Here is a 25,876-nt window from a genome sequence, read left to right as displayed (position 1 = left end):
AAAGCACTTGTCATAGTCTTATGGATCTGAAAATTGTATGTTATTTATGTAGATTGCTTGATAGGATATAGCTATTAACGTCATACATCATCATTTACTGCAATGAATGAGATGGCTGAAAAGCAAGTGTAGTGATATGTGACTTCTCATTAGTGAACAGCCATATGTTTAATGGGCTTGTAGTGATGAGAGGTAAATAATTGCACGGAATGAAAATGTGATCAAGAAAGCAATGAAGTTAAAGTGAATTAAACATAAAAGTGAAGTTAAAACATCTCCTTCGATGAGCTACATGCCTTAAGATGTCTTCTGTAAACTTTACTGTAGATCACAGTTTGTTTTATGGACTCCAGAAATTAACCTTTTCACCTCAAAGGGCTTGATTCACAAGAGTGCTAACTGTTAGCACGGCTGTTTTCGCGCGAATTTTCACATTGCGCGCGATCGAAACGATAACGGTTTCGCACGCAAATGCGAATTTTACCGTGAAATCGATATCGTTTTCGTGTGAAAATTCGCGTTTGCGCGCGAAAACGTTATCGTTTTGCGCAAAAAATCGCGATCGCGCGCAATGCCAAAATTCGCGTGAAAACGGCCGTGCTAACAGTTAGCACTCTTTTGTGAATCAAGCCCAAAGGGTTTTTCCTCTTAAAAAACCAGAGCAATTTTCACCCGTCAGTGCTCCTTCCATTCATTCACCTATAACTTTATTACTACTTATCACAACAAAACAATCTATATCTTGTTTTTTTCGGCACTGATTAGGCTTTCTTTGGCGGGTACTTTTTGCTAAGAATTATTTTATTCTAACTCAGTTTTAATGGGAATAATAAGAAAAAAGTTGAAAAAAATAATTATTTCTCAGTTTTCGTCCATTATAGTTTCAAAATAAAACATGCTACCATAATTAAAACCCACACATTGTATTTGCTCATTTGTATCGGTTATTGCAACTATTAAAATTTTTCCCTAGTACAATGTATGGCGCCAATATTTTATTTGGAAATAAAGGTGCATTTTTTAAGTTTTGCATCTATCCCTAATTACAAGCCCATAATTTATAAAGTAATTGTAGTATACAGTTTTTGTATACATATTAAAAAAGTTCAGTCCCTAAGGTAACTATTTATGTATTTTTTTTTATGTGTAATTTTTTTTAGTTAAAAAAAAATATATATGTATATATATATTACCGTATATATGGTATATATATATATATATATATATATATATATATATATATATATATATATATATATATATATATATATATATATATATATATATATATATATATATATATATATATATATATATATGGTAACTTTAGGGGAGTGTGGGAGGTCAGGGGTTAATTAAAAAAAAAGGTAACTAGGGATGATAAATTAAAGGAAGGGGGATGTAATATTACAATTTAGCCACAAGATGGTGGTGACTTCAGCTCCGTACTGTTAGTACCGAAAGGGAAGCACTATGTGCACGGGATTCATGAATGGCAGAGCCATCTGAATAGATGGCTGCAGCCATTTGTTTTCCCACTCATTGATCTAGCGGCGGGTGATCAGTGGTGGTACCAAGCGCGGGGGGGGGGGAGCGGGGGGATGCGGCGGGAGGGACGCACTACCTATGCCCCTGCACAGAGTTGTGGCATTTTGCAGGGGCGTAGTTATTCGTCCCGGGGGAGGGAAAATAGTTAATATTTAGATGGATTTGCTGAAATATTTAAAAATAAGAAATGGTGTGCTACATTTTAAATACAAAAGCAATTTACTTTTGTATTATTATTTAACCACTTGAGGACCACAGTGCTAAACCCCGCTAAAGACCAGGCTATTTTTTTGTGAAAATGGCCACTGCAGCTTTAAGGCCAAGCTGCAGGGCCACACAACACAGCACACGAGTGATACCCCCTCTTTTCTCCCCACCAACAGAGCTCTCTGTTGGTGGGGACAGATCACGCCCCTTTAGCCTATGACAGCCGATCACTGCTGAGACAAAGGAGGGGAAAGCCGTGTCAAACGGCTGTCCCCAGTACAGCGCTGCTGCAGATTGCAGCGCTGTACTATGTGTAAAGACGGCGGTTTCGCCGTCAACCAGTCTCCGGAGCGGCGATCACCACTCGGAGACTGAAGGTGGGGCAGAGCTGCACCCCCCAAGCAGGAGATGCGCGTGCAGCCTGCGCGCGATCTCCTGCAGTAGCCGGCCCCAGGACTTGACACCAATTGGCTTTAGGCGGTCCTGGGGCTGTCGCCGCAGCCATGCCACAGCCACGTCATAGGGTAGTTAAACTGGTGAAATATTCATCAAAATAGGACTTCACTTTTAATAAGATCCTGTAAGGAAAAAAGTGCCCCGAGGGGGGTATTTACTTCAGGGGGGGGAGGCTTCCCCCATCCAACTCAGCCTCCTGGATCCAGCGATGGCAGCCCCCGAACAGCGTGCATCAGTGTTTACCTATCCAAGCTCCTGTGCAGGCACAGTACAAGCTTCCCCTGCTGCGTGAGTCACCTGCGCAGTAAAGCAGACCCGACAGGGCTTGTCTATTTCTGCCGGAACCTGAACGGAAGCTGGTACTGCACAGGAGCTCATATAGGTAAATATTACCATGTGCTAAAGCCCCTTACTGTGCTGGCACAGCCCCCCTTGTCGGCAGGTTTTTCGGGGGCTGACAGAGCTGGATCCCAGAAGATGAAGAGGATGGGGGAAGCCACATTAGAATAAAGATGCTTCCCTCCATAGGGGCACTTTTTTCCCTTATAGTGTCTCTTTAACATTCTGGTGGGGGGGGGGGGGTCCAGTTTGAGTCTTGCCCTGTGGGGTTTTCCTTAGGGTTAGTAGACTTAAAGGTCCTGTATTATGACAAATTTGTTACACAGTTAAGTACACTATAGATTACGTATTTCCTATGATACTGTCACTCACAGTAGGTTGCAAAAATCTGACAGATCTGAAAGGTTTTGGACTAGTCAACCTTCTCATAAGGGCACAATTTTTTGTCTTTATTTTCTAAAAAACAGTTGCTCAGTACAACCTCCAAAATACTGCTAAAAAGAGTAGGACGGCTGGCTGGCATCTTTGCATAGATCCTTTCCATAGAGTGCTTTTGTAAAGAATAAAAAAGATACTGTGAGTCCCCCATGAGGAGATGGACTAGTCTAAAACCTGTCAGATCTTTACTGCCTACTGTAAACAACAGCAACATTTTACTCTGGGAGAAGTGTACTCCTTATAGGTATGAGTGCACAAGCACATGTATTTTGAATTATACATTTTTAATGGTAGTGTTCCTTTAACTTTGCCACCCATATCTGAATGAAAGATGTTGCAGCTACACTTAAGGAAATGAAGATTGACAGGCACGGTGCAAGCTTCATGACAGATAAGCATATCACTAAATTTCAAAAGCTAGACTTTTGATTTTCAGAAATATGTCAGACTTTTTTGTTCTATTGCATTATTGGAATGAATGGGGCTTCAAAAATAAAAATTTGAAGGTTGAGGTTTGTGCTAGAATGCTACGCATTGTTGGAACTGTATAGGGTAATGTTAGTAATGAGTGCATTATCTCAGATAGTTTTAGATATCAGGCAGAACCAAGGTTAAAGTGTTCCAGAGACGTAAGGGCATACAAGATTTATACATACCTGGGGCTTCCTCCAGCCCCCTCTGCACAGATCGCCCCTCGCCTTGGTCTAAAGCCTTCTGGATCATCCGCTATCTGTCCCTTTCTCCCCAGCCAGTTAGGTCAGTTGGCAGAGGCACAGTGCAGGTGCGCTACCCGTCTCTCTCCTGCGGCTGGGAGCATTCTGCACCTGCACAGTAGTACTGAGCAGGCGCAGAACACTCCATACGAGCGTGGTGGGGTGGGTGCGCACAGTCAGGCCACACATGCACTGTTTGGCCAACTGGCCGGGGAGAACGGGACTGATACTGGACAATTCAGAAGGCTTTAGACCAAGGCATGGGGCAATCTGTATGGAGGTGGCTGGAGGAAACCCCAGGTATGTATACATTTTTTTATGGCCCTTTGTCTCTGGTACACTTTAAAGGATACCCGAACTGAAATGTGACATGATAAGATAGACATGTGCCTAGCACATAAATAACTATGCTGTGTTCCTTTTTTTTCTTTCTCTACCTAAAAGAGTTAAATATCAGGTATGTAAGTGGCTGACTCAGTCCTGACTCAGACAGGAAGTGACTACAGTGTGACCCTCACTGATAAGAAATCCCAACTATAATACACTTTACTAGCAGAAAATGGCTTCTGAGAGCAAGAAAGAGATAAAAAAGGGGGATTTCTTATCAGTAAGAGTCACACTGTAGTCACTTCCTGTCTGAGTCAGGACTGAGTCAGCCACTTACATACCTGATATTTAACTCTTTCAGACAAAGAAAGAAAAAAAGGAACACAGCATAGTTATTTGTGTGCTATGCACTGTGCATACCCATCATATCACATGTCACTTCGGGTATCCTTTAAAGATAAGTGCAAAGTTAAGATCAGGACTAACTAGAAAGTAACAGCTAGGAGGAATTTCACATGGGGGAGGATCAGGGCCGGATTTAGGCGTATATCAAAAAAGGGCGCCTGGAAAAAAGGGCGCGGGGTGTAGCCGAAATTAGAAGTTTGAATGCAAAAACCGATTTTTCGTTTAAGAGGTTAAAAACGATAATTTAGTGCTAAATACGTTAAATAAACGGAAATTAAATGGCAAAATACCGTCTATAACAGTAAACGAATTCTGAAATGAAACGTCAAATAGCGTCTATAGCAAAAACGATATTTACACTTGTATTAAGCATAGTACTAGAATGGTAGATTTTACAGGTATTTTACTGCAATTATACCTAACTTTAGGGTCACAGATATCTCGTCTTATCCCTATCCCTCACACCTAGACCCCCCTTTGTGTAAATACACATAATGTAATAAATTGTATATATTACATATATTGTACTATAACTATACCTAACCTTACTCTCATACAGAGCCCTCCCTGTACCTATCCCTAACCCCTAGACCCCCCTGGTGGTGCCTAAACCTAAGACTCCCCTGGTGGTGCCTAAACCTAAGACCCCCCTGTTGGTGCCTAAACCTAAGACCCCCCTGTTGGTGCCTAAACCTAAGACCCCCCTGTTGGTGCCTAAACCTAAGACTCCCCTGGTAATGCCTAAACCTAAGACCCCCCTGGTGGTGCCTAAACCTAAGACCCCCCTGGTGGTGCCTAAACCTAAGACCCCCCCTGTTGGTGCCTAAACCTAAGACTCCCCTGGTGGTGCCTAAACCTAAGACCCCCCTGTTGATGCCTAAACCTAAGACTCCCCTTCTGGTGCCTAAACCTAAGACCCCCCTGTTGGTGCCTAAACCTAAGACTCCCCTGGTGGTGCCTAAACCTAAGACCCCCTGTTGGTGCCTAAGCCTAAGACTCCCCTTCTGGTGCCTAAACCTAAGACCCCCCTGGTGGTGCCTAAAACTAACCACCACCCTGGTCCTAACCCTCCCTGTACCTATCCCTAACCCCTAGACTCCCTAGTAATGCCTAAACCTAACCATCCCCACTGCACAAAACACGCTAAACACATATAAACAATAATATATTTAATCCTTAAAATACTTCACTCCAAATAACATGAATAAAATAATTTATATATTTGTAATAGAATAACTAGCCTTAAAATCACGTAGAAATCTTAAAATAACAGTAATTTGTAATAGAATAACTAGCCTTAAAATCACGTAGAAATCTTAAAATAACAGTAATATTTAAAGCGATATTTTAGTAACTATAATCAACGCATTAGAAGTGTAAAAACAAAGTTAATACCATAAGCAATGTATTTCTAATACAATCAGCTTTAGAAACGTTATTTAAGCATTATACATATAAAAACGAATTTTAAATGATAAAAGAAGTGTAAACGAAATTTTAGTTGTTAAAGTTTTATAAGCGCATTTTTATAACGAAAAAAAACTAGTTAAAACCCATATAAGCGAAATTAACAAACGAAAAATAAGTATAATACAAAGTCTAAACGAACTTGTAAACGATATTTGTTATAAACTTTATCCTGTAAACGAAAACCTTTGTTAACACGATCCCTGTAACCGCTATTTCTCGTGCGCCCTTTTTTCCTGTCGGGCGCCGAATAGCCGATATTTTGCATTGCAGTCTATGGCGGCGCCCTTTTTGTCCACTATCCCTGTGCGCCCTTTTTTACTAGTTCCCCGGATTTAGGCCTAGGCCGCCTAGGCCATGGCCTAGGGCACCACAGGAGCAAGGGCACCAAAGCAGCAGACTAATCTGATGAAGTATTTGCAAGCTTGCAAATGCTGCAATGCAGGGAGATCAGGCGGGCGCCTGACCGCGAGTACTCTGCTCCCAGCTATCTGTGCAGCGGGCGCCATGCTCTCTGTGCACGTTGGCATTGTGGCGGGCGGCTACGGACTTTGGCAGCATTGAAGACGGAGGGGAAGAGGAAGCTTCTGCATTGAAGATAAGCAGAGAAGTGAGTGACACTGATGGCTGCTGCGGTGTGGAGGCAAGCTCTACTGAAAGGGGGGAGTGGGAAAGGATTCAGGGAGTAATCTGGCTATCTATACTGGAGGGGGAGGAGAAGGGGTCATCAGGCTACCTATACTAGAAGGAAAGAGGGGTGGGGTCATCTTGCTACCTATTCTGGAGGGGGGTCATCTGGCTACCTATACTGGAGGGAACGGTAATCTCGCTACCTATACTAAAAGAGGACGGCTGGTGACATTGGCCTAGGGCGGTAAAAAGTACAAATCCGGCCCTGGGGAGGATAGGGACAGGCACACAGTAGGGTGTGAGGATAGAGTAAGCGTGGGTTTCCACTTGAGACGAGAGTTCGTCTCTGAGATGGATGCCTGCACTTGTGCAGCAAAATGACACAACAGAATCCCTCTAGCCATGACACAGCTAGATGGATTCGGGTGCGTTGTCTGAAATTTTAAAGCTTTGCACAAATTAGGGAGCAGCTTATTGATTTAAATAGCCTGTGATACTGCATCCAGATTCATGTATAGGGATGGTTGTAAATGCCGATTTCTGATTCTGGTAAAATTCTGATTTCCGCCAATGCCGATTACCGATTCCGCGGATTTCTGATTTCCAATTCCGTTTTCCAAAGAGTCTTTTCTTTGGGGGGGCTTTCCACAAAAATGCCACAAAAAGGCATCATTTTTTTTTCATTTGTAGTGTTCAACTTTTTCACTGCTTTGTTATTTTTCTGAATAATTTATCTGAGCAGAAAATACAGAACATGTTAAAAAAAACACCATCAAATAAATTCCTATTCACATGTATTTTCAAACTGCAGAAGTAAAAAAAAAAAAGAGTGAATAGATGTGAAGACCTTACAGACCACTGTAGATTTATAAACACGATAAAATCGCATTGCATCAATTCAGAGAGGCTGGAAAACCCCCTTTTTCCATTTTACAATACAATTTATCCTGCACGGGCATTCAGGCTGCATATAGAGAGCTGTTTGACTCTGCACATCATAATGTCTGAAGTACATGTAGTGGAAAATGTTCTTGCAAAAGTTAACCGGGTGGTGTAATACAATTTAATTTGCAGGAAGGAAAGCAGGAACCAGAGGAAATGATTCTATTCATAATTCAGTTTAATAACGAAGCATCAAAAATAAGACACATTTATAATAAGCACTGCCATATTCTGCTTAGTGATCCCACTTTAATAGAGATTCTGCTGGACAAGTGCAAGGTCATTTTTAGCAGAAAACCGGATATCAAATGAAATGCATGCCTGTGCTTTCTTGGAGTTAATGAACAGGGCTCAATGATTCTTTAAATTATGACCTCGTTTTTATGAATTGTACCTGCGTTTTGGCCATCGCAGAATTGCAACAATTTCCTTCAAGCCCCCACCTCAAGGAATTTACATTAATACTAAAATGCTGCCTCGAGTCCCAGCAATGCAAGGTAATGAGAAATACATTGCTTGTAAATAAACCTGAAGATGCAGCAGATCTATAAGACTGGTATGATTGTAGTAAAAACAGCATGAAATACAAGAAGGTTAATATATAAGGCTACGCCATAAAGCTTTTTATATATTGCAATAATGTGATTAATGTCAGTAGTGTTGGGCGAACAGTGTTCGCCACTGTTCGGGTTCTGCAGAACATCACCCTGTTCGGGTGATGTTCGAGTTCAGCCGAACACCTGATGGTGCTCGGCCAAACCGTTCGGCCTCATGGCCGAACTAAGAGCGCATGACCGAACGTTTCCCGAACGTTCGGATAGCGCTGTGATTGGCCGAACGGGTCACGTGGTTCGGACCCGAACGCGCTCTGATTGGCCGAACGGTCACGTGGTTCGGGTAAATAAATACCCGAACCACGTCATATCTCCGCCATTTCTCTGTGGGTTTAGCTTTGGGTAGGCAGGCAGGGTAGTTCGCTCTCCAGCCACGCTAGCCAGGGTCCCCCCCAGTCATTGTGTGTTGCTGCTGGGAACAGTAGTACACCGCTTGCTCAGCCACACTATATATAGCATTGTTTACTGCCACTGTGTACCTCGCTCAGCCACACTATATATAGCATTGTTTACTGCCACTCTGTGTACACCACTCAGCCAGACTATATAGCATTGTGTGTACTGCCACTGTGTACCTCGCTCAGCCACGCTATATATAGCATTGTGTTTACTGCCACTCTGTGTACACCGCTCAGCCAGACTATATAGCATTGTGTGTACTGCCACTCTGTGTACACCGCTCAGCCAGACTATATAGCATTGTTTACTGCCACTCTGTGTACACCGCTCAGCCACACTATATAGCATTGTTTACTGCCACTCTGTGTACACCACTCAGCCACACTATATAGCATTGTTTACTGCCACTCTGTGTACACCGCTCAGCCACACTATATAGCATTGTGTGTACTGCCACTCTGTGTACACGGCTCAGCCAGACTATATAGCATTGTGTGTACTGCCACTCTGTGTACACTGCTCAGCCAGACTATATAGCATTGTTTACTGCCACTCTGTGTACACGGCTCAGCCACACTATATAGCATTGTTTACTGCCACTCTGTGTACACCGCTCAGCCAGACTATATAGCATTGTGTGTACTGCCACTCTGTGTACACCGCTCAGCAGTGGCGTACCTAGGGCATTTGACACCCGGTGCTGGGTATTAAAAGACAACCCCCCCCCCCAAAAAAAAAATGGGCGTGGCTATAAATTGCGGCACACAAAAAGGGCGCTGTGGTGGAAAATGGGCATGGCCATGACCAGATGAGGGCGGAGCTAACTAATTTAAAGTGAACCCGGGATGAGAGTGATATGGAGGCTGTACCCCCAGGAGGGGGAAGCAGGGCTAGATGGAGGGGCTGTAGAGGCAGCGGTGGGGAGGGGGGACATATCCCCCCTCCCTCACCTGGGACCCCTCCTTCTGCCTCTCTCTTCCCCCTCCAGAATAGCGGCCCCAGTATAGCTAGTATAGTTGCCCCCAAAATACCTAGTATAGTTGCCCTTAGTGTAGGTAATATAGTTGCCCCCAGTATAGCTGCCCCCAGTATAGCTAGTACAGTTGCCCCCAGTGAAGCTAGTTGCCCCCAATGAAGTTAGTATAGTTGCCCCAGTATAGCTAGTATGGTCGCCCCAGCCAGTATAGCTAGTGTAGTTGGCCCCAGACAGTATAGCTAGTATAGTTGCCCCCAGCCAGTACAGCTAGTATAGTTGCCCCCAGCCAATACAGCTAGTATAGTTGCCCCCAGCCAGTATAGCTAGTATAGTTGCCCCCCAGCCAGGATAGCTGCCCCCAGTATAGCTAGTATAGTTGCCCCAGCCAGTATAGCTAGTATAGTTTGGTTGCCCCCAGTATAGCTAGTATAGTTTAGTTGCCCCCAGTATAGCTAATATAGTTGCCCCCAGTAAGTATAGTTGTCCCCAGTATGGCTAGTATAGTTGCCCCCAGTATGGCTAGTATAGTTGCCCCCAGTATAGCTGGTATAGTTGCCCCCAGTATGGCTAGTATAGTTGCCCCCAGTAAGCTAGTATAGTTGCCCCCAGTGTAGGTGCCCCAGGAGGGGGAAGCAGGGCTAGATGGAGGGGCTGTGGAGGTAGCGGTGGGGAGATCCAAGTGTCATGACGTTACAGGTCTCCGCCTCCAATGCCGCCCACTGTGCTTCCGCTAATCAGGAAGCACAGTGGGCGGCATTGAAGACGGAGACCTGTAACGTCATCATGACGCTGCGCTCCACGCTTGGAACGCGGAAATCAAGTAATTGTCCATACGCCCAGGGGTGAGAGCCTGGGGTGCCTGGCACCTGGGTGCAAGATTTTCTCTGGCGCCTATGGGAGTGGTTAAATTAACCGCGCCCAACCACATAACCACACCCACACCTTCCACCTCTTTACGCATGCATGCGATACTCCATTCCTACCCCTCTTCCATGGGCTTGCTCCTGGCTGGCTTTGGCTGCCTGCGAGTCTCTGGACTGATTCAGGCTGAGAGGCTCTGCGAGTGCGACACAGTCACACACTGCGTATTTATGGCTGCCTGCGGCCACCCTACTCTCGCTCGCTATCGTCGGCTCCTCCCCCCGCCAAGCCCAAGTGTGAGGTGGGCTGCCTGTATCTTTCCCGTTGCGCCACGCAGCCTGCCAGTGTTGCCAACCTTTCACGTTATTTTTTACTGACAAATACCTAAAAATTTACGGACAAAAGATTATTTTTACTGACAAAATTTCCCCACTAAATGCACATAAGAGACAGCGTTTCACCAGTAAATGCACGTAATGACAGACAGCCTTTCACCAGTAAATGCACATAATAAGAAGCCGCTTTTCACCAGTAAATGCACATAATAAGAGACCGCTTTTCACCAGTAAATGCACATAATAAGAGACCGCTTTTCACCAGTAAATGCATATAATAGGAGACTGCTTTTCACCAGTAAATGCACATAATAAGAGACCGCTTTTCACCAGTAAATGCACATAATAAGAAACCGCTTTTCACCAGTAAATGCACATAATAAGAGACTACTTTTCACCAGTAAATGCACATAATAAGAAACCGCTTTTCACCAGTAAATGCACATAATAAGAAACCGCTTTTCACCAGTAAATGCACATAATAGACAGCTTTTCACCAGCAAATGCACATAATAAGAGACAGCTTTTCACCAGTAAATGCACATAATGACAAACAGCCAGTGTCCCCAGTATATGTAGCCAGCCTGGACCCCCTTTAGGTAGTGAGTGACAGGGACCCCCTTTAGGTAGTGAGTGACAGGGAGCCCTTTAGGTAGTGAGTGACAGGGAGCCCTTTAGGTAGTGAGTGACAGGTGCCCCCAGGCTAGCTAGGTAGTGAGTGACAGGGACCCCCAGTGAGTGACAGGTGCCCCCAGGCTAGGTAGGTAGTGAGTGACAGGGACCTCCCAGTGAGTGACAGGTGCCCCAGGCTAGCTAGGTAGCGAGTGACAGGGACCCCCAGTGAGTGACAGGTGCCCCCAGGCTAGCTAGGTAGTGAGTGACAGGGACCCCCAGTGAGTGACAGGTGCCCCCAGGCTAGGTAGGTAGTGAGTGACAGGTGCCCCCAGTGAGTGACATGTGCCCCCAGGCTAGGTAGGTAGTGAGTGACAGGGACTCCCAGTGAGTGACAGGTGCCCCCAGGCTAGGTAGGTAGTGAGTGACAGGTGCCCCCAGTGAGTGACAGGTGCCCCCAGGCTAGGTAAGTAGTGAGTGACAGGGACCCCCAGTGAGTGACAGGTGCCCCCAGGCTAGGTAGGTAGTGAGTGACAGGTGCCCCCAGTGAGTGACAGGTGCCCCCAGGCTAGGTAGGTAGTGGGTGACAGGGACCCCCAGTAAGTGACAGGTGCCCCCAGGCTAGGTAGGTAGTGAGTGACAGGTGCCCCCAGGCTAGGTAGGTAGTGAGTGACAGGGACCCCCCTCACCTCCCAGCAGCAGCAGACCTCTCTATCAGTGGACGACCCGACCTTAGAGCGGGCGGCGGGCGCATCGCTATGCGGAAGTGATGTCACTTCCGCATGAGCGGTGTCCGCTAGGTCCTAGCGCCGGCGCCCATCTATCTGGTCGCCCGCTGATGAGGTCTGATGCTGCAGGCGGCCAGGGGGAGAGAGCGGCGACCGAGGGGGAGGCAGAGGGCACCGGTGAAGACCAGACTGGGGGCAAGCACAGCCCGGCGCCTGGGTGCAATGCACCCACACCACAGCACTCGCCCAGGCGCGGCCCTGCCTCCGGCCGCCCCGCACTTATCGCCGCTATCCTGGAGGGGGAGAGAGAGGCAGAAGGAGGGGTCCCAGGTGAGGGAGGGGGGGGATATTTCCCCCCTCCCCACCGCTGCCTCCACAGCCTCTCCTTCTAGCCCTGCTTCCCCCTCCGATTGTGCTGCTGTGGGGGGTCGTGGCGACACCCCCCTGGGTGTCTGACACCCGGTGCGCCCCGCCCCCCTGCGCTCTATTGTAGGGACGCCATTGCCGCTCAGCCAGACTATATAGCATTGTTTACTGCCACTCTGTGTACACGGCTCAGCCAGACTATATAGCATTGTTTACTGCCACTCTGTGTACACGGCTCAGCCACACTATATAGCATTGTTTACTGCCACTCTGTGTACACCGCTCAGCCACACTATATAGCATTGTTTACTGCCACTCTGTGTACACGGCTCAGCCACACTATATAGCATTGTTTACTGCCACTCTGTGTACACCGCTCAGCCAGACTATATAGCATTGTGTGTACTGCCACTCTGTGTACACCGCTCAGCCAGACTATATAGCATTGTGTGTACTGCCACTCTGTGTACACCGCTCAGCCAGACTATATAGCATCGTGTTTACTGCCACTCTGTGTACACCGCTCAGCCACACTATATAGCATTGCGTACTCGGCCAGTCAGTGTGTATATTGCTGGGATCAGTAATACTCCACTCACCGCCAACCACTATATGAGCTCACCATGAGTTCCTCAGAGACCTCCGCTGTGAGCAGCACTCCCAACAACAGCAACAGCCAACGCCCCACGCAAGCTATAACATCCACCCCAGCAGCCAGTGGTCAGCAGCAGCCCTCCCCGGAGGAGAACATTGTGTCCATCGGTCCGTCGCCAGAGCGATTAATGAGGGCTGCCATTGAGGAGATGATGGGGCCTGATGTGGAGGAGGAGGTCTGGCTCAGGCCAGCATCCCAAGTTAATGTTGAGGACGATGAGGGGTCTGTGTCTGGGGATGTTGGGGTGGCAGAGGTGGTGGGTGGGTGGGTCAGACTCAGGAGAAGAGTTGTATGATGAGGATGATGATCGGGACCATCTGTATGTGCCTCAGAGTCCGACCCCGGAAAACATGATGTATCGTGTGTTTAGGTACTACAATCTGCGTTCCCAGTAGTGTTGGGCGAACAGTGTTCACCACTATTCGGGTTCTGCAGAACATCACCCCGTTCGGGGTGACTATATAGCAGACTACATAGCATTGTGTTTACTGCCACTCTGTGTCTGCTGGGAACAGTAGTACACCGCTCACCCGCCACTGTATAGCATTGTGCTCTGTGTCGCTGCTGGCAATAGTGGTACACCGCTCACCCACCACTGTATAGCATTTCTGTACTGCCACTGTACTGCTGCCAGTCAGCGTGTACTTTAAGGATAAGGAAGAAATCCGGTGAAAGAGGGAGGGGCAAGGGAAGAGGTGTTTCCCCTGACGGTTCACGTACAGGCCACAGGGGAGCACCCAAGAAAACCCACTCAATACCGCCCATGTTGTCCAGGACAACCACCCTCACAGATCCAAAAGAACAGGACCAGATAATTACTTGGATGACCTCTCAAGCGTCCAGCAGTGGGTTAAGCAGCACCAGCACATCACGCACGAGGTCCGAGTCCTCAGCCAGTTACAAGGAGCTAGTGGACACAACCGGCAGCGACACCACGCACACAACTGCCAGATAACCAGACGACGTTGGAGTGAGCTGCGCAGAGGTTGTTCTGGGGAGCTCTACTCCACGGCGGCGGCCCCCCACAATGACATATGACGAGTTTGAGGAGATGGAAGAGGAGGGTATGGACAATGTGGACATAGACCCAGATTTTGTTTGTGAACGAGAACATCGCTGTCGTAGCAGCAGCACAGATGAGTCTGTTGAAGAACCCACTGCTGCACGAGTTCGCCTTGTGCCACAAGGTAGGCGGCGCGCAATTTCAGTGGAAGTTCAAGTGAGAGGCAAAAGAGGCGCAAACAGAAATCGCCAGCAAGGCAGGTGCTCCAAAGTCTGGGCTTTCTTTGAAGACTGCACTGAGGATGGTACCATGGCGATTTGCAAGGTGTGCAAGACCCGCCTGAGCAGGGGGAAAAGTATTAACAACCTCTCCACCACCAGCATGAGCCGCCACATGCTATCCAAACATCCCACTCTGTGGGCAAACGCAGCAGGACAGGGTACCACCAGCAACACTGCCTCCCTTGGGTTCACCAGACTCACCACCAGACCCGCCTCAGCAGCAGCAGTAGCCCAGCCATTGCGTGGTTCACAACATTCACAAACATCAGACGACGCTGACACTGTCACTTTCCGGAGTAGTGCTCTTGAGGTCTCCCAGTGTTCATCAAACACAACAACCAACAGCCCTTCGGTGTGCAGCCCTACGGTTCAGTTGTCTGTCTCGGAGATGTTTGAGCGCAAGAGGAAATTGCCAGCAAATGACCCCCGGGCCGTGGCAGTAACAGCCAGCATAGCCAAGCTTCTGGCCTGCGAAATGCTGCCATATCGAGTGGTGGAGACAAACAGCTTCAAGGGCATGATGTCAGTGGCCATCCCACGTTACGTGGTTCCCAGCCGCTACCACTTTGCGCGCTCTGCAGTGCCTGAGTTGCAAGAGCACGTGGTCAGCAAAATAACCCGAAGCTTGAAGAATGCCGTTGCCTGCAAGGTTCACCTCACCACTGACACCTGGACGAGTGCGTTCGGCCAGGGTCGATACATCTCCCTTACCGCGCACTGGGTGAACCTTGTGGAGCCTGGCAGCGATTCCTCACCTGCTTGCGGCGTGTTGCCCACGCCGCAAACAGCTGCACCGCCGTCCCTCCCACTGGATAACAACAGCAGCACCTACCTCTCTGACTCCTTCTCCTCCAACGCATCTCAAAGCTGTACCTCATCCGGAAACGATAACCCAGCACCAGCAGCAGTAGGATCGTGGAAGCAGTGCAGCACAGCTGTTGGCATGCGTCAGCAAGCGTTGCTGAAGCTGATCTGCCTTGGGGATAAGCAGCACACAGGGGAGGAAATTTGGAGGGGAATAAAGGAACAGACGGATTTGTGGCTGGCACCGCTGGACCTGAAACCGGGCATGAAGCTAGACACCTGGCACGAACTGGCAATGTACGCAATAGAGGTGCTGGCTTGCCCGGCAGCCAGCGTTATGTCGGAACGCTGTTTCAGTGCTGCCGGAGGCATCGTCACAGATCGGCGTATCCGCCTCTCCACAGAAAATGCAGACCGTCTGGCTCAAATTAAAATGAATCAATCCTGGATTGGAAACGACTACGCAACACTCCAGGACCCCAACCAAGTAACATGACCAATGAACATCTGGGATGGTTTAGCGTTTCCGGTCCCTGTTTATTGAACCTCTCATCTGTATTACATTTATGACTGCATGGCGGCAAAAAGCATTGCTGCTATATCCGCACGCTTTTTGTTCTCATGCAAGGCCTGGGTTGTTGTGTCTCAAAAAGCATGGCCTTCTCCTCCTGCGCCTGCTCCTGTTCCATCACGTCTGCTGCTGCTGGGTTAGCGTTGCCGCGTGGTCCCTGTTTATTGAACCACTTATCTTTATTACATTTATGACTGCATGGCGGTACAAAGCATGCTATCTGCACGCTTCTTGTCCTCATGCAAGGCCTGGGTTGTTGTGTCTCACAAAGCGTGGCCTTCTCCTCCTGCGCCTCCTCCTGTTCCATCACGTCTGCTGCTGCTGGGTAAGCGTTGCCGCGTGGTCCCTGTTTATTGAACCACTTATCTTTATTACATTTATGACTGCATGGCGGTACAAAGCATGCTATCCGCACGCTTCTTGTCCTCATGCAAGGCCTGGGTTGTTGTGTCTCACAAAGCGTGGCCTTCTCCTCCTGCGCCTCCTCCTGTTCCATCACGTCTGCTGCTGCTGGGTTAGCGTTGCCGCCAGGGGCGTAGCAATAGGGGTTGCAGAGGTTGCGACCGCATCGGGGCCCTTGGGTCAGAGGGGCCCCGAAGGGCCCTCCCTCAACTGCAGTATTAGCTCTCTATTGGACCTGTGCTCATAATAATCACTTCTATAGATGCTTTCAATAGTGATAATCATTAACAAACTGTTCCCCATTCCATTCTTGCACCTCTGACACTGTAGTTGCCATTGGCAGATCTTGAGGCGCCGTATCAATTGTTATGTATTGAGTGCTTGGGGGGCCCCATGTAAAACTTGCATCGGGGCCCACAGCTCTTTAGCTACGCCACTGGTTGCCGCGTGGTCCCTGTTTATTGAACCACTTATCTTTATTACATTTATGACTGCATGGCGGTACAAAGCATGCTATCCGCACGCTTCTTGTCCTCATGCAAGGCCTGGGTTGTTGTGTCTCACAAAGCGTGGCCTTCTCCTCCTGCGCCTCCTCCTGTTCCTTCACGTCTGCTGCTGCTGCTGCTGGGTTAGCGTTGCCGGTCCCTGTTTATGGAACCTCTTATCTTTATTACATTTATGACTGCATGGCGGTACAAAGCATGCTATCCGCACGCTTCTTGTCCTCATGCAAGGCCTGGGTTGTTGTGTCTCACAAAGCGTGGCCTTCTCCTCCTGCGCCTCCTCCTGTTCCATCACGTCTGCTGCTGCTGGGTTAGCGTTGCCGTGTGGTCCCTGTTTATTGAACCACTTATCTTTATTACATTTATGACTGCATGGCGGTACAAAGCATGCTATCCGCACGCTTCTTGTCCTCATGCAAGGCCTGGGTTGTTGTGTCTCAAAGCGTGGCCTTCTCCTCCTGCGCCTCCTCCTGTTCCATCACGTGTGCTGCTGCTGGTGCTGGGTTAGTGTTACCGGTCCCTTTTCCTGGAACCTCTTCTCTGTATTACATTTATGACTGCATGGCGAAAAAAAGCATGTTACCTGTGCAAAGAAACATGACATTTTCCACATTTAAAAGACAGTTTTTCCTTTGAAACTTTACAATCAATTTTCTCAAAAACTATAAGCTCTTTTTCAAATATTTTTTTCCTCTTGTACCCACTCCCAAGGTGCACATACCCTGCTAATTTGGGGTATGTAGCATGTAAGGAAGCTTTACAAAGCACGAAAGTTCGGGTCCCCATTGACTTCCATTATGTTCGGAGTTCGGCGCGAACACCCGAACATCGCGACGATGTTCGGCGAACGTTCGCGAACCCGAACATCTAGGTGTTCGCCCAACACTAAATGTCAGCATCCTTTTCTAACATCAATAAAAGATTGATACCCAGACAAAATAAACAAAAACAAAACTAGATCAGTGCTGTAGGTACGGCCCTCTACCAATGAATATTCATATCTATTTGCTTCATGCACTCTCCTAGTGAGTCAAGTGCACCCAGTGGTGGACTAGAGATGGCCTAAACAGTTCGACCACGCACCGATTTGCGCGAACATTGATGGTTTGCAATCGTGGTGAACTGCGAACTTTATGCAAGTTTGATCCGCCCCCTATACTACATCATTAGGCTCATCTTTGACCCTTTACATCACAGTCAGCAGACACAGGGAAGCCAATCAGGCGACACTCCCTCCTGGAGGACCCCCCCCCCCCCCTTATATTAGGCAGCTGCGTTGGCCATTATCTCACTCGGTGGGGCTGCAGTAGTAAGAGAAGGGAGAGGAACCTGCTTTAGACATAGGGAAAGCTTAGTTAGTCTGTTGTTAGGCTTGTTAACTTGTTCTTTGCTGATACTTATTGCTAAGAAGCAACCGAAAACAGCTATTTTGAGAACTAATGTTCTTTTGATGTGTTTTTTTTTGTGTGTGGCCCTTGGTAATTGCTATACTGTGCAAGGCCCAGCACATTCAGTGGCTACCTTTTCACTGCACCTGCGTGGGACAGCTGCATATTTGTAATACCAGTCACTGCATACCTGTTCATGTTTACTGCATCTGAGTGTCAGTACACAGCATGCAGTGTTATATATACCAGTCACTGCATACCTGTTCCTGTTTACTGCACCTGCGTGACAACAGCACGCAGTGTTATACTGTATATATACCAGTCACTGCATACCTGTTCATGGTACCTGTGTGTGTGACAGCTGCACATTTGTAATACCAGTCACTGCATACCTGTTCACTGCACCTGTGTGACCGCACTCAGTGTTATATTATATACTAGTCACTGCATACCTGTTCACTGCACCTGTGTGGCCACACTCACTGTTATATACCAGTCACTGCATAACTGTTCACTACACCTGTGTGTGTGTGACAGCTGCACATTGTATTGAGACCAGTTACTGCATACCTGTTCACTGCACCTGCGTGACAGCATGCTGTTTTATATACCAGCATAACTGTTCACTGCACCTGTGTGTGACAACTGCACATTGTGTTGTAATACCAGTCACTGCATCTGTGTGACTGCACACAGTGGCGTACCTAGGGCATTTGACACCCGGTGCTGGGTATTATAAGAAACCCCCCCCCCCCAAAAAAAAAGGTAAAGGGGCAAAAAATGGGTGGCGCTATAACATGCGTCGCGGCAAAAAATGGGCGTGGCCATGACCGGATGAGGGCGGAGCTAACTGTAATTTGATGTGAACCCGGGTGAAAATACACGTAATGTGTGCAGATTTGCCCAGAGAATACGTTCAATCATGTCTGCAGATTTGCCCAGAGAATACGTTCAATCATGTCTGCAGATTTGCCCAGAGAATACGTTCAATCATGTCGGCAGATTTGCCCAGAAAATACATGCAATCATGTCGGCAGATTTGCCCAGAAAATACATGCAATCATGTCGGCAGATTTGCCCAGAAAATACATGCAATCATGTCGGCAGATTTGCCCAGAGAATACGTTCAATCATGTCGGCAGATTTGCCCAGAGAATACGTTCAATCATGTCGGCAGATTTGCCCAGAGAATACGTTCAATCATGTCGGCAGATTTGCCCAGAGAATACGTTCAATCATGTCGGCAGATTTGCCCAGAAAATACAGGCAATCATGTCGGCAGATTTGCCCAGAAAATACATGCAATCATGTCGGCAGATTTGCCCAGAGAATACGTTTAATCATGTCGGCAGATTTGCCCAGAGAATACGTTCAATCATGTCGGCAGATTTGCCCAGAGAATACGTTCAATCATGTCGGCAGATTTGCCCAGAGAATACGTTCAATCATGTCGGCAGATTTGCCCAGAGAATACGTTCAATCATGTCGGCAGATTTGCCCAGAGAATACGTTCAATCATGTCGGCAGATTTGCCCAGAGAATACGTTCAATCATGTCGGCAGATTTGCCCAGAGAATACGTTCAATCATGTCGGCAGATTTGCCCAGAAAATCCGTGCAATCATGTCGGCAGATTTGCCCAGAAAATACATGCAATCATGTCGGCAGATGTCGGCAGATTTGCCCAGAAAATACATGCAATCGTGTGGCAGACCTGTCCAGAAAACACTTCAATCGTGTAGCAGACCTGGCCAGAACATAAACGCTACCCCTGGCTGCTAATATAAATTAAAAAGAAAAAGAAAAAAAAAAAAAACATTTACTCACCTGCAGCAGAGCTCCTGTTCCGGCCTCTGTCCAGTGCGCAGCTCCCACGATCCTCTGCAGCCAGCAACTCCCAAAGTCTCCAGAGCAGGGCTTCGGACATTTTACTATAGCCCTGCTCTGCCGCTGCGGTGAACTGATACGGCGTCTATTAGATGCCGAAAGTCAGTTCACGCTGGGGGGTGCTTGGAGAATTTTAAGGGGTGCTTCAACACACTTCAGCACCCAAAGCACCCCCCCCCCCGTGCCGCCACTGCCCCCAGTATAGGTAGCTAGCAGTTGCCCCCAGTATAGGTAGCTAGTTGCCCCCAGTGAAGGTAGTATAGTTGCCCCAATATAGCTAGTATAGTTGCCCTCAGGATAGGCAGCATAGCTGCTGCCCCCAATGTAGGTAGTGTTGCTGCCCCCAGTGTAGTTTGTATAGTGGCCCCCGTAGAGCTGCTCTCCAGTATAGCTAGTATAGTGGCCCCCATAGTTGCCCCAGTATAGCTAGTATAGTGGCCCACAGTTTAGATAGTATAGTTGCCTCCATTGTAGCTGGTATGGTGCCCCCCCAGTATAGGTAATATAGTGGCCCCCATAGATGCCCCCAGTGTAGCTAGTATAGTGCCCCCCCCCCCCCCGTTTAGCTGCCTCCAGTATAGTGGCCCCCAGCTAGTATAGTGGCCCCCAGTTTAGGTAGTAAAGTGCTCCTCCCCCCCCATGTAGCTAGAGGGAGGGGTGACAGCAGGGATAGCGGCGGGGAGGGGGAAATATCCCCCCCTCCCTCACCTGGGTCCCCCTCCTTCTGCCTCTCTTCTCCCCCAAAAAATGCGGGCAGCGGGCCGGTGGCAGTGGGCAGCGAGCAGGCGAGCGCGGAGTATACTCACGTTACTTCCGCGTATCAGCCTGGAACGCTGCGTCGCCGTCACGTGCCTTTACTGCGCCTCCAATGATTGGAGGCGCAGAAGAGGCACGTGACGGTGACGCAGCGTTCCAGGCTGATACGCGGAAGTAACGTGAGTATACTCCGCGCTCGCCTGTTTGCTGCCCACTGCCACCCGCCCGCTGCCTGCATTTTTGGGGGGAGAAGAGAGGCAGAAGGAGGGGACCCAGGTGAGGGAGGGGGGGATATTTCCCCCTCCCCGCCGCTATCCCTGCTGTCACCCCTCCTCCTAGCGCTGCTCTTCCCCTCCTTAGTCAGGTGTAGGGGGGTCGTGGCGACACCCCCCTGGCTGACTGGTACCCGGTGCGCCCCGCCCCCCTGCTCCCTTAGGTAGGAACGCTACTGACTGCACATTGTATTAGTCAAGTCAGTGCATACCTTTCACTTCATCCCCCGATATGGACAAAACAGGCAGAGGCAGAGCCAGAGGCAGGCCACCCGGCAGATTTGTTCAACTTTGTGCTGATGTGATTTCGTGCGGCCCTGGATCAAAGTACAGTGCTCAGAAGAAGGCACGTCCCATCAACTTCCAAGATTGTCAGGATGTAGTTGACTATTTAACACAGAACACCTCATCTTTCACAGCCACCAGCGCTACTACAAACACCACATCCACTACATTTGACACTTCGCAGGTGTTATTTGGCGGGGAATTAACTGATTCACAGCCATTATTGTTACAACAAGATGAAGGCGCTAAGCAAGTTACACCACCTCATATGTCTGAGTTAGGCGGCACTATGGACGTAGGGTATGAGGAGGAGGATGAAGTACCTGCTGTTGGTGCAGTTTTGGAGGTGTCTGATACAAGCGAAGCTGAGGAGGAGGATTATGATGATTATGATTATGATGATATGGGTGTCACGTGGGTTCCCAATAGAGGAGATGAACAGGGGGACAGTTCAGAGGGGGAGTCAGAGAGGAGTAGGAGGAGACGAGTTGCTGAAAGCAGCAGGGGGAGCTCATTATCAGAAACAGCTGGCAGCAGTGCCCGGCGCCATGTAGCGCCACCTATGGACAGCCAGCCAACATGCCCTTCAGTTTAGTAGGGGCTTGTAGGTTCATGGAGGGTGAAGTCTAAAGTGCCAGGACATCTGCGCCTGTAGGCTCCTGTGAGGTTAATCCAGGCCTGGACATAGACCTTTTGGCCAAAAGTTTAATCTTTACAACTTTTAATGTTAGCCCAAACATGGTATTGTCCTGATTCAAATCATGGCACAATACTCAGCTACTGTGAAAAAGGTCAGGAACAAGCAAATACATCCAAGGCATGATGGAGACTGTGATCCTAGGGAAAGAGGCTATGTCAAAAAAAATCTATTTAGTGAATATTTTAGGACTAGTTTGTATTTTAGTATTCGGTGTCTTTTGAAAATGAAAAAAAAAGCCTGTAGCATGGGAAATAGATTATCATGCAGCATATTCAATTCCCTAGCTCAAAACCAAAAAGACGAAATTAAAGATAATTGGTTTCTAAGAGCCTGATTTTTAAAGACATTTCTTCATTTCAATCAATTTTTGTTAGCTTCACATGTCAGCTAAATGCACAATACTGAGTTGGAGTAAAATTGTACTTGTTGTCTGTAATGTGATAGAAAGTAGCAGACAATCCCCGGGCTCCAGAGAATAGCAACCCTTATTAAAATGATGCTCCTTGTGTGCTAAACGGCTGGCAAAATCATATGACAAAGCTTTTTATGACTACACAATAGAATACTGAGTTGTACCCCAGCACAGATTCCCTTTTTGTCTTGTATGTATCTGCCTCCCTGAGTGTAGTGGACCAAGGGAGGGCTCCAGAGGGAACTTTGCCAGGGCTCCAAGTTTATTGTGTAGTGAAATGTGGTGGGGAACAGTGACTACATCAGAGGTCCTGATTGGTCAGCACAGTTGCACAGTGAGTGGAGATGTCAAAGAGCCTGGAATAGGTGCACAGACATCAGGAGAGTGTCTATCAGTGAAGCAGCGACAAGTGGCGCATGTTGGGAGAGTGTAATGGAGATGCAGCACATGACCTGGAAATAATGTAGCAAAACTATGGTGCTGAAAGACATCTCCACAGCACAAAAACTTGTCTAAATCAAGTCACTATTGATTTTTTCTTCAAGTGAGGCGAGTCTCACCACTGCCACTTCACTGTTACTGTTACTTCACTGTTAATTGTTTTATATTGTTGGGTACCTTCAATCTCTTTCCATAATTAGGGATGCTCATTCGGATTTCGCGGAATTTAAATTTCCGAATTTCCGATCGGAAATCTATATTTCCGAACGGAAATCGGAAAACGGAACTTGGAAATCGGATTTCTGCAGAAATACTGCATTACTGCAATTTGGTAATTTTAGCCCAATCACAGAACTCGAAATCAATGGACCAATCAGAGAATGCAGAAAAAACTCGAAAGTATTTGGCCAATCAGAGAATGCAAAAAATGACCCAAAAAAGTACTCGGAAATCGAAAACCGATCGGAAATGGGATTTCTGTAGAAATACTGTATTACCACAACTCGGTAATTTTAGCCCAATTACAGAACTCGGAAGCATTGGACCAATTAGAGATGCAGGGTCAACTCGGAAGTATTTGGCTTAGAGAATGCAAAAAATGACCCAAAAAAACACTACTTGGAAATCGGAAATCCGAACTCGGAAATTGGAAACCTATCTGAAATCCGTGAAATCGGTAATCGGCAATGGCAGAAATCGGAATTTCTGCAGAATCGGAAATCATCCCTATCCATAATCATTTACAACTCCATTAAGTGTGTTGTCTTTATCAGCTAGGTCTCCACTCGGGGACTTGGCTTATAACCAAGAGTACCATATGCTCAACTGGTGGTTGTAATCTGCTTGCAACCTGAAAAGTGTGAATAAATCTCCTTACACTGATCATTACCCAATGCTCTGACTTATTGCACTGTTGGCTCCTGTTTTTCTTTTTAGTGTTTCCTTCAGTTCCTGGATTGTCTGGATCCATCCCATCTTCAATTCATGGGGCTCGATTCACAGGGCTTGATTCACAAAGCGGTGCTAACAGTTAGGGCCTGATTCACAAAGCGGTGCTAACAGTTAGCACGCTGGTGAAAATCCCTTTATCATGCCTAAACTCAGTTTAGGCATGATACGTTTAGGTGTGATAAGTTTAGGTGTGATAAGTTTAGGCATGATAAGTTTAGGTGTGATAAGTTTAGGCATGAGGGGCTTGATTCACAAAGCGGTGATAACTCAGTTATCACGCCTAAAAGACTTTAGGCGTGATAACCTTTGCACCACTGAGTTATCACCGATTTGTGCTGCTCTTCGCGCGAAGCTACCGCGCGTACGCGCGTAAGCGCGCGCGCAAAGTCCCATAGGGCTTAATGGGAGCTTCGCGCGAAGCGCCGGGTGCTGCGCGCGCGCCTGCGCGCTTGCGCGCGGAAAACTTTGCGCGCAGAAAATTTGCGCGAGTTTCTTCTTATCACGCCTAAACTGAGTTTAGGCGTGATAAAGGGCTTTTCACAGGCGTGCAAACACTTTGCACCGCTTTGTGAATCAAGCCCCGGGTGTGATAAGTTTAGGCATGATAAGTTTAGGTGTGATAAGTTTAGGCATGATAAGTTTAGATAAGTTTAGATCGCTTGCAAAGTCCCGCACGCAAAGCAGCGCCATTAATCTTTATACGAAGTGCACCAGTCTTTGCTAGCGTAAAACTTTTGATCAGCTTGGCACTGCGGTGCTAACGCAGTTGGCGCTTAAACTTATCGGGCTCGATTCACAAAGCGGTGCTAACCCAGTTAGAGACTTTAGGCGTGATAACCATTGCACCACGCTGGTGAAAAGCCAGTTTAGGCGTGATAAGTTTAAGGGCTTGATTCACAAAGCGGTGATAACTCAGTTATCACGCCTAAAAGACTTTAGGCGTGATAACCTTTGCACCACTGAGTTATCACCGATTTTTGCTCTAACGCGCGCGAAGCGGGGACGCTGCGCGCGCGCAGTTGCGCGCACAAGACTTTGCGCGCGGAAAATTCACGCGAGTTGCTTCTTATCATGCCTAAGGTGAGTTTAGGCGTGATAAGGGGCTTTTCACTGGCGTGCAAACACTTTGCACCGCTTTGTGAATCAAGCCCTAGGTGTGATAAGTTTAGGTGTGATAAGTTTAGGCGTGCTAAGTTTAAATAAGTTTAAATCGCACGCAAAGTCCTGCACGCAAAGCAGCGCCATTAAAATCTATGCGAAGTGCACCAGACTTTGCTAGCGCAAAACTTTTGATCAGCTGTGCACTGCGGTGCTAACGCAGTTGGTGCTTAAACTTATCGGGCTCGATTCACAAAGCGGTGCAAAGTGTTAGCACCATGGTGAAAAGGCCCTTATCACGCCTAAAGTCACTTTAGGCATGATAAGAAGAAACTCGCGCGAAGTTGCCGCGCGTACGCGCGTACGCGCGTAAGTGCGCGCGCAACACCCGACGCTTCGCGCGAAGCTCCCATTAAGCCCTATGGGACTTTGCGCGCGCTCTTACACGCGTACGCGCGAACGCGCTTACGCGCGGTAACTTCGCGCGAAGAGCAGGAAAAATCGGTGATAACTCAGTGGTGAAAAGGTCATCACGCCTAAAGTCTTTTAGGCGTGATAACTGGGTTATCACCGCTTTGTGAATCGAGCCCCTAGGGCTTGATTCACAAAGCGGTGATAACCCAGTTATCACGCCTAAAAGACTTTAGGCGTGATGACCTTTTCACCACTGAGTTATCACCGCTTTTTCCTGCTCTTCGCGCGAAGTTACCGCGCGTACGCGCGTGAGCGCGCGCGCAAAGTCCCATAGGGTTTAATGGGAGCTTCGCGCGAAGCGTCGGGTGCTGCGCGCGCACTTACGCGCGTACGCGCGTACGTGCGGTAACTTCGCGCGAGTTTCTTCTTATCATGCCTAAAGTGAGTTTAGGCGTGATAAGGGCCTTTTCACCAGCGTGCAAACACTTTGCACCGCTTGGTGAATCAAGCCCGATAAGTTAAAGCACCAACTGCGTTAGCACCGCAGTGCACAGCTGATCAAAAGTTTTGCGCTAGCAAAGTCTGGTGCACTTCGTATAGAATTTAATGGCGCTGCTTTGCGTGCGGGACTTTGCACGCTATCTACACTTATCTAAACTTAGCATGCCTAAACTTATCACACCTAAACTTA

The sequence above is a fragment of the Hyperolius riggenbachi genome, chromosome 2, assembly GCF_040937935.1.
Source record: "Hyperolius riggenbachi isolate aHypRig1 chromosome 2, aHypRig1.pri, whole genome shotgun sequence".
Lineage (NCBI taxonomy): Eukaryota > Metazoa > Chordata > Amphibia > Anura > Hyperoliidae > Hyperolius > Hyperolius riggenbachi.
Note: the sequence above shows the minus strand (reverse complement) of the source record.